Consider the following 12,439-nt stretch of genomic DNA (forward strand, 5'->3'; position numbering starts at 1 on the left):
AGCTACCTTACCTCCCTCCACAATTAATCTTGGGAAAGGCTTCTCTAGTCTTATGAACTGGAGTGGAACATGGATGGATAATTATCGTATCTTTATCTCTAGGTTGATTTTTTCTCCTTTGCTTCTGGATTCTGCTCATGGGACATAACCATTTGTATCTCAAATTTGTCATACCTAACGTATGTCAGAGTCAGAGGTTGCCCTGTACTTGCTCCTTGGTGTGAATATTTCCTGTTATAAGCCCACTGCAATAGTTTAAGGAAGTAATAAGTTGTTTTGAAGATAAGATGGATACAGTAATCTCCCCTTATCTGAAGTTTTGTTTTCCACGGTTTCAGTTACCCGAGGTTAAATGTAGTTTGAAAATTTTAAATGGAAAATTCCAGAAATAACCAATTCATCAGTTGTAAATTGTGCACCATCCTTAGTAGTGTGATGAAATCTCATGCTGTCCCACTCGGTCCCACTGAGGACATGGGTCATCTTTTTGCCCAGGGTATCCATGCTGTGTGTGCGACCCATCCACCAGTCACTTAGCAGCTGTCTAGTTTATCACATGGACTGTTGTTGCACTCCTGGGCTGCTTGTGTTCAAGTGACCTTTATTTTACTTAATGATGGCCCCAAACTGCAAGAATAGTAATGTTATTGTTATAATTGTTCTGTTTTATTATTTGTTATTGTTATTAATCTCTTACTGTGACTAATTTATAGATTATAAAACCTTTATTGGTGTGCACAAGAAAAAACATAGTATACATTGAGTTTAGGAATATCTGTGATTTCAGGCATCCACTGGGGAGGTCTTAGAATGTATACCCTGCAGATAAGGAGTATATATACTGTATATATAAATTATATAAAAAAATTCAAATAGGGCATAAAATGTATGGAAACAGTTTTGCTAAAAGTAAAAGATAGATAAGTAGTATCTATTCAGTAGTTATTCAATCTTCCCATCACCCTAAGCATTATTAATTTTTTTTTTTTGCCACAAATTGAATTGAGACTAATAAGGATTTTAGATGTAGGTTCTGAAGGCACCTGAGAAAGAATAAGCAAATTACTGACAAAACTGACTTTTCAGTTTTCTTCTGGGTGCTTATCCTCTGATTTCATTTGAGAATTGATTCTAAGTGTCTATATTATAGAGAACGTCAATTTAGAAAATTAAAGAAATGAAATTTCATGAAAGAATAATAGTTGAGGAGATATAATACTCTATTTTCAAATGTAAAGTATGATTTTTATCTGGCCATTGTTAGTTATTAGGTGAGGAAAGAGATTGCCACATTCAAGCATGAGACAAGACTTTATAGAGCAGTTCCAATGCAGAACCCAAAACTTGCTTTCATTGTCAGAAGTAGAATTCCTTTTTAAAGGAAAAAAAGCTATACTTTCCTGTTTTGAATGATGATTGTGGAAGAGAATGAGTATTTCTTTTTTCTTTTAGCATAAGGGGTGTGTTATCAGTCGGGTGTCACTCTTTGAGCATTTATATACATTCTATTTCTTGTTTTTGCTATAGTTTGATGTTTGTGACATGATAGCTTCAGAGAAACATAGAAACTTTTTATCTTCATTTAAGATAAACTTGTGGAAGTTAATCATTTTAGCTAAGTAGATAGTATAATTTTTATTTTTAGAGTGAATCACCCTCTCTGCTGATCGTGCCTTTTCAGACTAAGTGGGTTTTAAGAGGTAAAATAAAGAACTATAGATAATAGATATAGATAATAAAGAATTATAATTTTCAAGAATACAGTAGATTTATGTTCAATTCTTCTGGCAAGAATATCTAATAGGTGGTGTGGTATACTTCCTACCCTGTCATACCAGAAGGCATAGGGTCTGGATTGTCTTACTTTTAGTGATATTAAGATTTATCAGTGAGTTCAAGCTCTGAGTTCAAGTTCCTATTAATCATTCACCTAATGATTTTAGCCTTTACTCATAACACTGTGTGCTTGTGAGAAATACAGGGTGTCCCCAAAGTTGCCCCTAATGCTACCAATACATAGGGAATGTTTTCTAAAATTTGGTTATAAATATTTTGTACAGAAAGTTATATTTATCTACAATTTCCCACTTCCCCTATCTATGGTGACTTTAGGGGCAACTTTTGGGATATTCTATATAATAATGTCATGATAACAGGAACCATACTTTTAAAATTAACCTGTAGCTTTTGATATATAATGGAAATTAGAAAATATTATATAAGGCAATTAGAAAACATAGACCAGTTTACCAAAGCCATGTAATTTTGAAGAGGGATTTTCTTTTATAGTTTAGTTCTGTTTCCTTACGAATTTGTTTTGAATTTTCTAATGGTGCTTAGAATCCCCATGTAGGGTTTTGTTTGGTTTCTTGTCTCTGAAAAATTTAGGCTTGTGGGAAGTCTTTCTGATGGTGGAACCCGATTCTGCAACTTCTTAGCCTTCTAGTGCTTTTCTTCCAGAGGACACATTTGATGGAACAGAAAAAGGAAGAAATAATGACATTTGTCACAGACAGGAAACATTAAACACGAATCTGGGTGCTATAAGTAAAATTTATATGGGAAAAAATGAAGTGGTCTATTTCTAAGCACATTTTCTCAGGAAAGTAGAGATAGCCTGTCCTAATTTCCAGGTGTGAAGGATAAAAATAAATGCTGCTGGGTGCAATACAGTGGACGTTCAGAATCTAATAATACCCTCTGCTGGTTAAATGAGGGATTGCATTTAAAAGTGAGTGAGAGAGAGAGAGAGAGAGAGAGTGTATGTGTGTGTAAATTAAAAAAATAGGGCTGATGACTGTATTAATTATAAAAGGATTGAGCAATGCAGAGTATTGTGAAATAATATAGAAAAATTATAAACACGAAGAAGAAAACTAATATATCAAATATTTTCTGAAGTGAAACTAATGTGGAAATATCTGTAATTGGAGTTTCCTACTTTTTTGTTTTATATTTTAAGCATGAAGTAGGCCACAGGGAAGGAAGGTAGGGGGAAAAACGCATCTCTTGCCTCTATCCCCAGTAACAATTCTGATTAATCCAATATACTGTTTTCAAGTAACTTTTATTAGTTCTTCTTAAATTACTATTTCAGAGCTGTTGACAAGTATCTAAAGGTGAGATAAGGACTGCTTTTCTCTGATGACCCTTACTTAATTTCTGCTAAAAATAATTGGCATATTCTTAAGTAATTTTGGAAGCTTGATAGGTTCAGGGAAGTATCATATAGCATGCCTGCTTAAATATTTTTCTTTCTACTCTTACAAATTTTCAAAAATTCCACTTTGGTATTTACAGTGTTTTTGATATATAATGTTCATGAAAGTATGAAAGTTGTGTTTAAAGTTGCTACTGAACAATATAGTATTACTGAAAATTTGGAAAGCACAATTTAAAATCTGATTTTGCTTTTGATGTTGCCCTTCACTGGCATATTGCTTTAAGAGCACCCATCCCCCCTACTTGCTTGAGCCACTGTGTCCTGTCAGTCATCTGGAAATACACTAGGGTGCTTGTCAGGCTGTTTGCTTACAGAAGCATCATAAGCCAAATTGTGAGCCGTGATAGTGGCACTGAATTTCTAAACACAAGAAATTGCTTAGACAATTGGGTTAGTATCTGTATATGGGCAATACTCTGTCCTGCAGTAGGTGAGTGAAGTGTCAAACTTTTAAAAATCAAACTTTGCTATAAGGCAGATCCTAATAATTATAGATTATCTGTTGGTTGGTTAAATAACTCTAGGGGGAAATGAAAAGACGTTATTTCTATTAAATGGGTTGAATAGAAACTGCTATGTTGTACATTTATTACTTTTATAACTGATTTCCCTTTTGGTAACACTAAACTCTAGACTATGTTATGAAAGCTCCAATTTAAAATGCCTACTTTTCTGAGTATATTATCAGGCATTTGAGATTTAGATAAAAAATGTTATTCTTGGACATTTTTTTCTTTCACAACAACTCAGGGAGACTCAATTGAGTAGAGGTGCAATTCTATTTGGAGTGTTTATTCATGTTTTTTAAAATAGCACTAAAACAAATTCTTATGTGCCAATGCCCAAGCTATAGTAGTTTTACATCAGAGCAACTATTTGAGTAATTACATGCAAGGAACTGGAAGCCTCACATGGTTTACAGCAAGCAGGTCTGATTTGTGCAAACAATTTAATTTCTATTATGGGCCTCTAAACTTAAATTGGGCATGGATATTTTCCTGTTTTTTTTTTTTTTGTATGCAACCTTAAATATTTTTAAACAGAGAACTGGCAAAGAAAAAAGGAGGAATTCATGGATTTTGATACTGGTGTATTTAATATGGTAGAGCTAGCAAAGAGGCAGCAAAGAGTTAAAGTTTTGAGGATTTATCTAGGGGAAATGAGTCGAGATTGCTTTTGCAATGATTATTTATTCCTTGCCTTGTTTTAGAAAGGATTTAAGGTGACTCACAAGGCTCTTGTGAGATTCAAGATGGGATAAATTAAATGTGGAGTAAAAGAAGAAAGAAAAACAAGCGAGGAGATATAAAACAGAGTCAAGAATAAAGCAAAAATATCTGCGGCAGTTCTCAACTATGGTTTCATGACCCTGGTGTATTATGGATCGATGGAAGAGAAAATATAGGATTTCAGAAGTCTTATGGTGGAATTTCATGAAAATTAGCTGCTTCCTTACCCCAGTGGCAGTCTGGAGTGAGGAGAGTATGTTGGTCTGTGAATATTAAATATGCTTTAAATGTCACTTCTGTTTTGGTGGAAAACAAATGGAGAACTGCTGCCCTTTCCACGCACAAACTGACTAGGTGGTCATAAATGTGGTCCTAAGTTTTCAGAAAAAAATATGGTCTATGTTCTGTTTCTCAATTCAGAAGGAAGATTAAAGAGGCTTAGTTTTTTTTTTTTTTGAAAATAAACAGAAAGTTATGGAAATACATATTACAACAGACATGATCAAGCCAATGTTTTAAATAAAATATATTCAGCAATTTCATATGATTGTATAAATACTTGTCCTAATATTTTTTTCTAATAAATTGCTACAAACAAGATTAGTTACTTTCCTTGTTTCTCACTTTTAATGTACAAATAAATTTAATTTGAATTTGAGCTTCTGTTAGGTCAGAATTAACTGGATAAATCTGGTGAAAAGTTGTTGGGTAGGAGGAAGGAATTCGGAGACCGAACTTTGCAATGTACTTTGATCTTCAGATACTCACAAAACACCTACTGTGTTGAAGACTCTAGGCCAGTGATTTTCAACCAGGTGCTGCAAAAATTTTTAATGATCCTTAATTAAATTATTTTTGAAAGAAGTTCAAAGCTCAGTAAGTATATTTTGTTTTTTATTCTTTTTTTGATCAACATAATTTAAGTGTGCTGCTGAAGTTTAACTATAGGTTCTAGTGTTCTGTGGGATAAAAAAGGTTGACAAAACCTGCTCTAGGCTCTGTGCCTCATCCCTCGGTAAACTGGGCTTGTGTGGGTAAATGATCCCAGAAACCCGGTGCTGTCACACAGTAGTATTGAAAAAGATAAGTGGGTAACAGTTAAATTTTTGCTACGGATCTTCAGATATATTTTGATAGTAACATGATGAGCTAGGAATAATCATTTGTCTCTTAAAAAATTCTATTAAAAATTAGACCAATTAGAAATTATTATTTTAAAAAAAAGCATTACAAAAAATGAAAATACTCAAAGCTTTTGTTTTTGCCTGGGTGCAGTGGCTCATGCACTTAGGGAGGCTGAGGTGCGCAGATTGCTTAAGGTCAGGAGTTTGAGACCAGTCTAAGCAACATGGCGAGACCCCCTCTTTACAAAAAAATAGAAAAATTAACCAAGCATGATGATGTTTGTCCCAGCTACTCCAAAGGCTGGGACAGCCTAGGACTTTGAAGTTGCAGCGAGCTATGATGATGCCAGTACACTCCAGCCTGGGCAACAAAGAAAGACTCTGTCTCAAAAAAAGGGAAGTTTTTGTTTTTGTAGTTTTGTGCTGTAAACACATATATGGGTTGAGTTAGAGTCTTTGCCAGAAAACATTACAAATCAAATAGACAAATGGGTAAAATGTAAATGATCAGATACATCAGACGACATTGAGGATAAAGCGAATACACTGATTGGAAACCTGAGAAGGAAATATTAAGAAGTTAAGTAGGGCTTAGGAACCAAATGTTGTAAACAGAGTGATGTATCAGAGGAGTCAAGACACTTAATAAAAGTTAATGAACTTTTAAAAGCATCAGTTCAGAGGACCCAGTGAGAGATTCACTCAAAGAGCCTATAGAGCCAATGGATATCAGTAGATATTTGTAACTAATTAAAATAATGTAAAAATATTTTCTGTGTCAAGGTAAAAGATGAACAGATATTTTTTAAAATTGCTCAAGAAATACTTTATATGTATTGTAGTAAATTTACTCTGTGATGAGTTCTGAAAATGGTATACTGTCGTGTAAACACCACTACTACTACCACAATCAAATAGAATATTCCCATGACCCTAAAAGATTTCGTTGTGTTCTGCAGTCAATTTACTCCATCCACCTTTAGCCTCTGTCAACTACCAATCTGTTTTCTGGCCCTGTATTTTTGCCCTTTCAGTACTGTCCTATAAGTGGAATCATACAGTGTGTACTTACTTATGTTTGACTCTTTCACTCAGCATAACACTTTTGATATTCATTTAGGTTGTTGCATGTATGGATGGTCCATTCCTGTTTCTTTCATAACATGCCTATAATTATATCATAAACTGTTGATCCATTCACCGGTTGATGAAAATTCACCAGTTTTTAACTGGAAACAACTCAAATTTTGAGTTTTGTTTCCAGTTCTCCCTTATCTATGGTTTCACTTCCTGCAGTTTCAGTCACCTGTAGTCAACTATGGTCCAAAAAATGTTACATACAATAAGTATTTTGATAGTGAGAGCCAGAACATTCATAGAACTTTAACTGCAGACTGTTGTTAGAATTGTTCTATTTTATTATTAATTGTTAATCACTTATTGTGCCTAATTTATAAATTAAGCTTTATCATAGGTGTGTATGTACAGAAAAAAAATAGAGTATGTTTAGGATTTGGTACTAACTGAGGTTTCAGCCATTCACTGGGGGGTCTTGAAACATATCCCCTTAAGAGATGGGGGAATTACTGTGTTATGAATAAGGCCACCATGAGCATTTGCATACGTGTCTCTCTTTGGACATTATGTGTTTAGTTCTCTTGGGTAAATACTTAAAGGGTGGAATTTCTAGGTTATAGGATTGGTGTATGTTTAATTTTATAAGAAATTTCCACGTTGTTTTCTAAAGTGGCTGGATACAGCTTATGCACTAGAATTAATCTAACTATATGAGATTTCCAGTTGTTTCTTGTCTTTGCTGGCTCTAGTATTTAGTCTTTTAAGTCAGTCTAGTAGGTGTGTGGTAGTGTATACATTATGGCTTTAACTTGCGTTTCTCTAGGGCCTAATGGTGTTGAACATTTTTCATCTGCTCATTTGCATCTATGTATCTTCTTTGGTGACACGTCTTTTCAATTTTTTTCGTTTCCTTAAAAAATTGAATTGCTTTTCTTTTAATTAATTATTATTAATTGCTCACCTAATGAGTTTAGCTTTCATTGGTGATCACTATCTAGATCTATTATTTTATTAAGGGTTGTGAATGGTGATTTTATATTTATATAATTCTTTATTATTTTTATTGTTTGGAATTATTCTATAAAGAAGAATGCTTATTTACTATTTCATTACCCTAATGTATAGTTCATATCAGAAACCAGGGAAAATACTTGGTTATTTCTCATTTATCAATTTTCACAAAATAGAATAATTTCCTAGTAACTTTGAAAGGTGATCAGTGAGTTTGTTTTTTTGAACCAATGGATTTTATTAAATTGAATGTGTTTCAGTCTCTTATAATTCTATTCTTTTTGATGTTCAAATTTTCCCAGTTTTGGCCAGGGAGAACCCTTTTAAATTGACTTCTTAGACTTTTGACAAAATCTGAGTAGCTTTTGTTTTCTAGCACAAGAAGATATTCCAGGTTCACGTTGTACATTTTCTGCTCTAGACATGAAACTGAACATTTCTTCAAGAAGCCTAATTCCTTTTATTGGGAAATAGAATTTAGGGGATACAGTCTATGCATTAGAATTATTACTGCTAATTTTTTTTATTGTCAATATAGCTAGGAAATAGGTATTTTTTAGAAAGAGAAAAATATATAATAAATATAAGAAGATCATACTGATATTTCTCATTCAAATACAGGATTATAGGTTTTATTTTATTTTTTTAACAAATGGTGCTGGGAGAATTGGCTGGCAACTTGTAGAAGACTGAAACTTTATGAGGATTATAGGTTTTAATTTGAATTTTTGATTTTATAGTTTTTTTTGTTATGTTGAAAATCTTGTTTCCTAATAACATGAATATAATGATTTATTTATCTGCTTTATCCTAATGTGTGTGTATATATATGAGTTCTGACAATTAAGTTTGTGAACTTTCCACCATATGCTTATGTTGGCAGTCCTGTATAAGCAACTTGGCAAGGTTTCATAACCTTGGTACATCAGTGTCTCACAGTTATGTTTGTGTCGATGTGTGGCAGTATCTTGTGGAGTGGCATTCATTATTGTTGTTGCATTTTGTTGTATTCTTGAGAGAATGTCGGAGCTTGAATTAGAGCAATGAAGAAACATTTGTAAATTTCTTATAAAACTTGGCAAGAGTGGAAGTGAAATCAGGGACATGTTAGTTCAAGTTTATGGGGGTAATGCCATGAAGAAAACAGCAGTGTACAAATGGGTAAATGTTTTCCTGAGGGGAGAGAAAGTATCCTTGATGAAGAGAGGTCAAGACACCCAGGAATGAGCAGAACTGATGAAAACATTGCAAAAATTTATTGAGCTGTGTATCTAAATCATTAGCTGATTGTGTATAGCAGACCAACTAAACATTGATAGAGAAACAGGAAAGTCTTAACTGAAAATTTTGGCCAACAACTCATGGATGGCTCTCACATCATGGCAATGCTTATACCACAATGGCTATGAGGGAGTTTTTAGCAGGTAAACAAATAACTGTATTGAAACAGCTCCCTCCATTTACCTGGTCTGGCCCTCAGTGACTTTTTTCTTTACCCAAAGATAAAGGAGATAATGAAAGGAAGACACTTTGATGACATTCAGGATATCAAGGGTAGTACAACAACAGCTTTGGTAGGCATTCCAGAGAAAGAGTTTCAAAATTGCTTTGAAGGGTGGACTAGGTGCTGGGATCAGTGCATAGCTTTCCAAGGGGAGTGCAGTAGAGGTGACTGTAGTGCTATTTGGCAAGGAGGTATGTGGCGCTTTTTCTAGGACAAGTTGACGAACTTAATTGTCAGACCCTGTACATATGTGTATGTACAAACATGTGTACACACACGCCATATATCATAAGAATACATTTTAAGTTTAAGATTATTTTGATATCTTTTTGTCCTTCAGGATATCCCTCTAGGGATGAAAGCCCCTTGAAATGCTTCAATTTTGTGTGGTGATGAATCTAACTTAAAACATAGCTGAAGTTTATTTTCTCTGGTTTGCTTTTGATATTTTGGGATTGATTTATGAGTTAATTGCTTTTTAATTATGTGACACATTTATGTGGTTGCAAAGTAAAAACTGAAAACTGGGCACCTTTAGAGAAGTCTACCATTCTTCCTTGTCTCTGTTCTTTCCCTCCTCCTAATGACAACATTTTAATTTGCTTTCCATTTGTCTTTTATGGTTTCTTTTTGAACATATAAGCAAAAACACAAATGTATTTGCAGTACTGCCTTTCTTCTGTAAAGGTGGCATATTATGAACATGGATCTGCATTTCGTTTTTCTTTTTTTGAGACAGAGCCTCACTTTCTTGCCCCTTGTCACAGCTCACAGCAACCTCAAACTCTATGAGCTCAAGTGATCCTCTTGCCTTAGCTTCCCAAGTAGCTGGGACTACAGGCACCAGCCACAACACCTGGCTATTTTTTAGAGACTGGGTCTCACTCTTCCTCAGGTTGGTCTTTAACTGGTGAGCTCAAGCGATCCACCTGCCTCAGCCTCCCAGAGGGCTGGCATTACAGTTGTGAGCACTGATGCTGGCCCTACATTTTGCTTTTTTCACTTAACAGTAACCTGGAGCCACTCCACAGACGAATATAGAAAGAACTTTATTCCTTCCTACAGCTGTGTAGTACTCATTTATGTGTTTACACCTTAGTTTTCTCCTTCCCTCTCTCCCTGCCTTCCTTCCTTCCTTCTTTGATCCCTTACTGTGAAAGATGAGTGAAAATTAGTGTTTATACTTTTTTTTTAATCCCTTTTGCTGTTCTGCTAATTCTGCTAGTCTGTTTACCATGTTTCTGAAAGTGTTCTTAGTCTATGTGTATTCGATGCTTTTAATGTTACTCATGTTTTGTGTTTTGCTTTCGTTTGTTCCTTAAGTTCTTACATCTTGGTTTTCATTCCTTTCTGCTATCTTACTATCTTTTTTAAATTTTATAACTCTTTTTTGAGTTCTTTGTACTAGAGATAACTTATCGTATGTATATGTATTCGTGTATACATAAATATTTGACCCCATGTATAACTTTTCATTGAGCTCTGCTGCTAGTTACTTCATTAATTCTTGTTCCTCATATGAATTTCTTAATTTCCTAGGTTCCTCTCTCTTTTATTTATTTATTTTTTTGGAATTCATATGTTAGTACCCACTACTGATCTCTGTGTGCCAGTAGCCACTTACAAAAGAGTTATTCAATGAAGTCTGAATTTTCCTTGTCTCAACACTGGGAAATAATTGAGATTTTAAATTAGCAGATTATTTTAACATTATATTAGAGATATCACTTTAGAAATGGTTTGGAGGATGAATTAGAGGAATGAAAAACTGGAAGGAGGGACTAGTCTGCAAAGTCTAGTACGCCTAATGAAGGCCTGAACTAAGGAAGGGGTGGCGGGAATGGAGTGAAAATGGCCAATATGGAAAGCGTACAGGAGGTGGGAGCAATGTGACTTTTCCACTGATCTGATATGAAGAGAAAGGCAGAGTGAAAGAGAATATTTACATTGGTTTGGGCAATCTTTTGGATTCATTATTTCATTTTATTTACTTATAATTTCTGTAGTTTTCCATTTGGCTGTATGTGTGAGGAAATAAGTTTAATTTTGGTTATTATATCTAGAATAAGCAAATATTTTAATTTGGTTTGAGTCTTCTCTTAAAGAATCTACAAATTCCACCATTTTGTGTGTGGGAGGAGTTCAATTTGATTATTTTTCAAAGAACATCAATAAGATGACTATCCAAAGGTTTAATAAAGAGAGCTTCAGACACTCTGAGATGATGCTCAAATTGCTGGGTTGAGTGCCCTGTTATATGGTAATGTCATTAACATAGATCAGAACTGCCACCAAGTCTTAGTGGAAAATATATCTGTTCAGTTTTGAGGTGCTTTGTGAGATAGCCCAGTAGGCAATGGATTTGGGGATTATAAAGCTCATGAGACTTGAGGTGTGAACTGTAAATGGTTTTGTGAATCAGAGGCTATGGGTAGAATTGAAAATCTAGGATGAGATTGCTGCAAGAGAGCAATTTATTTTTTTTCTTATTTTTCAAAATAAAAATTTTTATTAAAATTTATTTCAAGAAAATCTGATTTTAACTGTGACCTTTTTCACAAGTGCTGAATTTAGTTATTAATCTGGATTTATTTGCATAATTATTATTTTTCTCAGTTTTAGTTTGAAAAGGGCAAGTCAAGTTTGGAGAAGGGCAATCATATTGTACTTTGGTTATTTTCTACTAAAAGAGGGGGAATATTGTAGCTTCCATGTTCTATTATTCCCTTGGAAATATTTTAAGGACTAATAGCATACCTATGAAATAATTACACTTTATTCTTCCTATACCTCAGGTTGGCATGAGACAAATGAGTTATTTAATCCATGACCAGAATCTTCTATCTGCACTAGGAGGATTTTAAAATATTTAAAGTTTGGGTTTACAGAACAAAATTTACCTTAATTAAATTATTTTTGTTTGTTTTTTTCCTCACTCAGCTTCCTGATTTTTTTTATTTCTCTTTTTTTTATTGTTAAATCATAGCTGTGTACATTAGTGCAATCACCTGTACCCATTCTAAGATGCACCATAGATGTGGCCCCACCCATTACCCTCCTTCCACCAAAACCTCCCCCCTCCCTTCCCCTTCCTTGGCCCTTTTCCCATAGTCTTGTGCTATAGTTGGGTTATAGTCTTCATGTGAAAGCTATAATTTAGCTTCATAGTAGGGCTGAGTACATTGGATACTTTTTCTTCCATTCCTGAGATACTTTGCTAAGAAGAATATGTTCCAGCTCCATCCATGTAAACATGAAAGAGGTAAAGTCT

At 34.2% G+C, this 12,439-nt stretch overlaps 1 protein-coding gene across 1 annotated transcript in view; it reads left to right on the forward strand.

Moving 5' to 3' along the window:
* The first annotated feature begins 3,539 nt into the window (after positions 1-3,539).
* CTNNA3 (catenin alpha 3) overlaps positions 3,540-12,439 on the forward strand; it is a 1,739,301-nt gene continuing 1,730,401 nt past the window's right edge. The window contains exon 1 of the mRNA XM_053584032.1: positions 3,540-3,653. The gene's annotated coding sequence lies outside the window, so the exon portion shown is untranslated. The remainder of the gene's footprint in view (positions 3,654-12,439) is intronic.

The sequence above is a fragment of the Nycticebus coucang genome, chromosome 3 (genome assembly GCF_027406575.1).
Source record: "Nycticebus coucang isolate mNycCou1 chromosome 3, mNycCou1.pri, whole genome shotgun sequence".
Taxonomy (NCBI): Eukaryota; Metazoa; Chordata; class Mammalia; order Primates; family Lorisidae; genus Nycticebus; species Nycticebus coucang.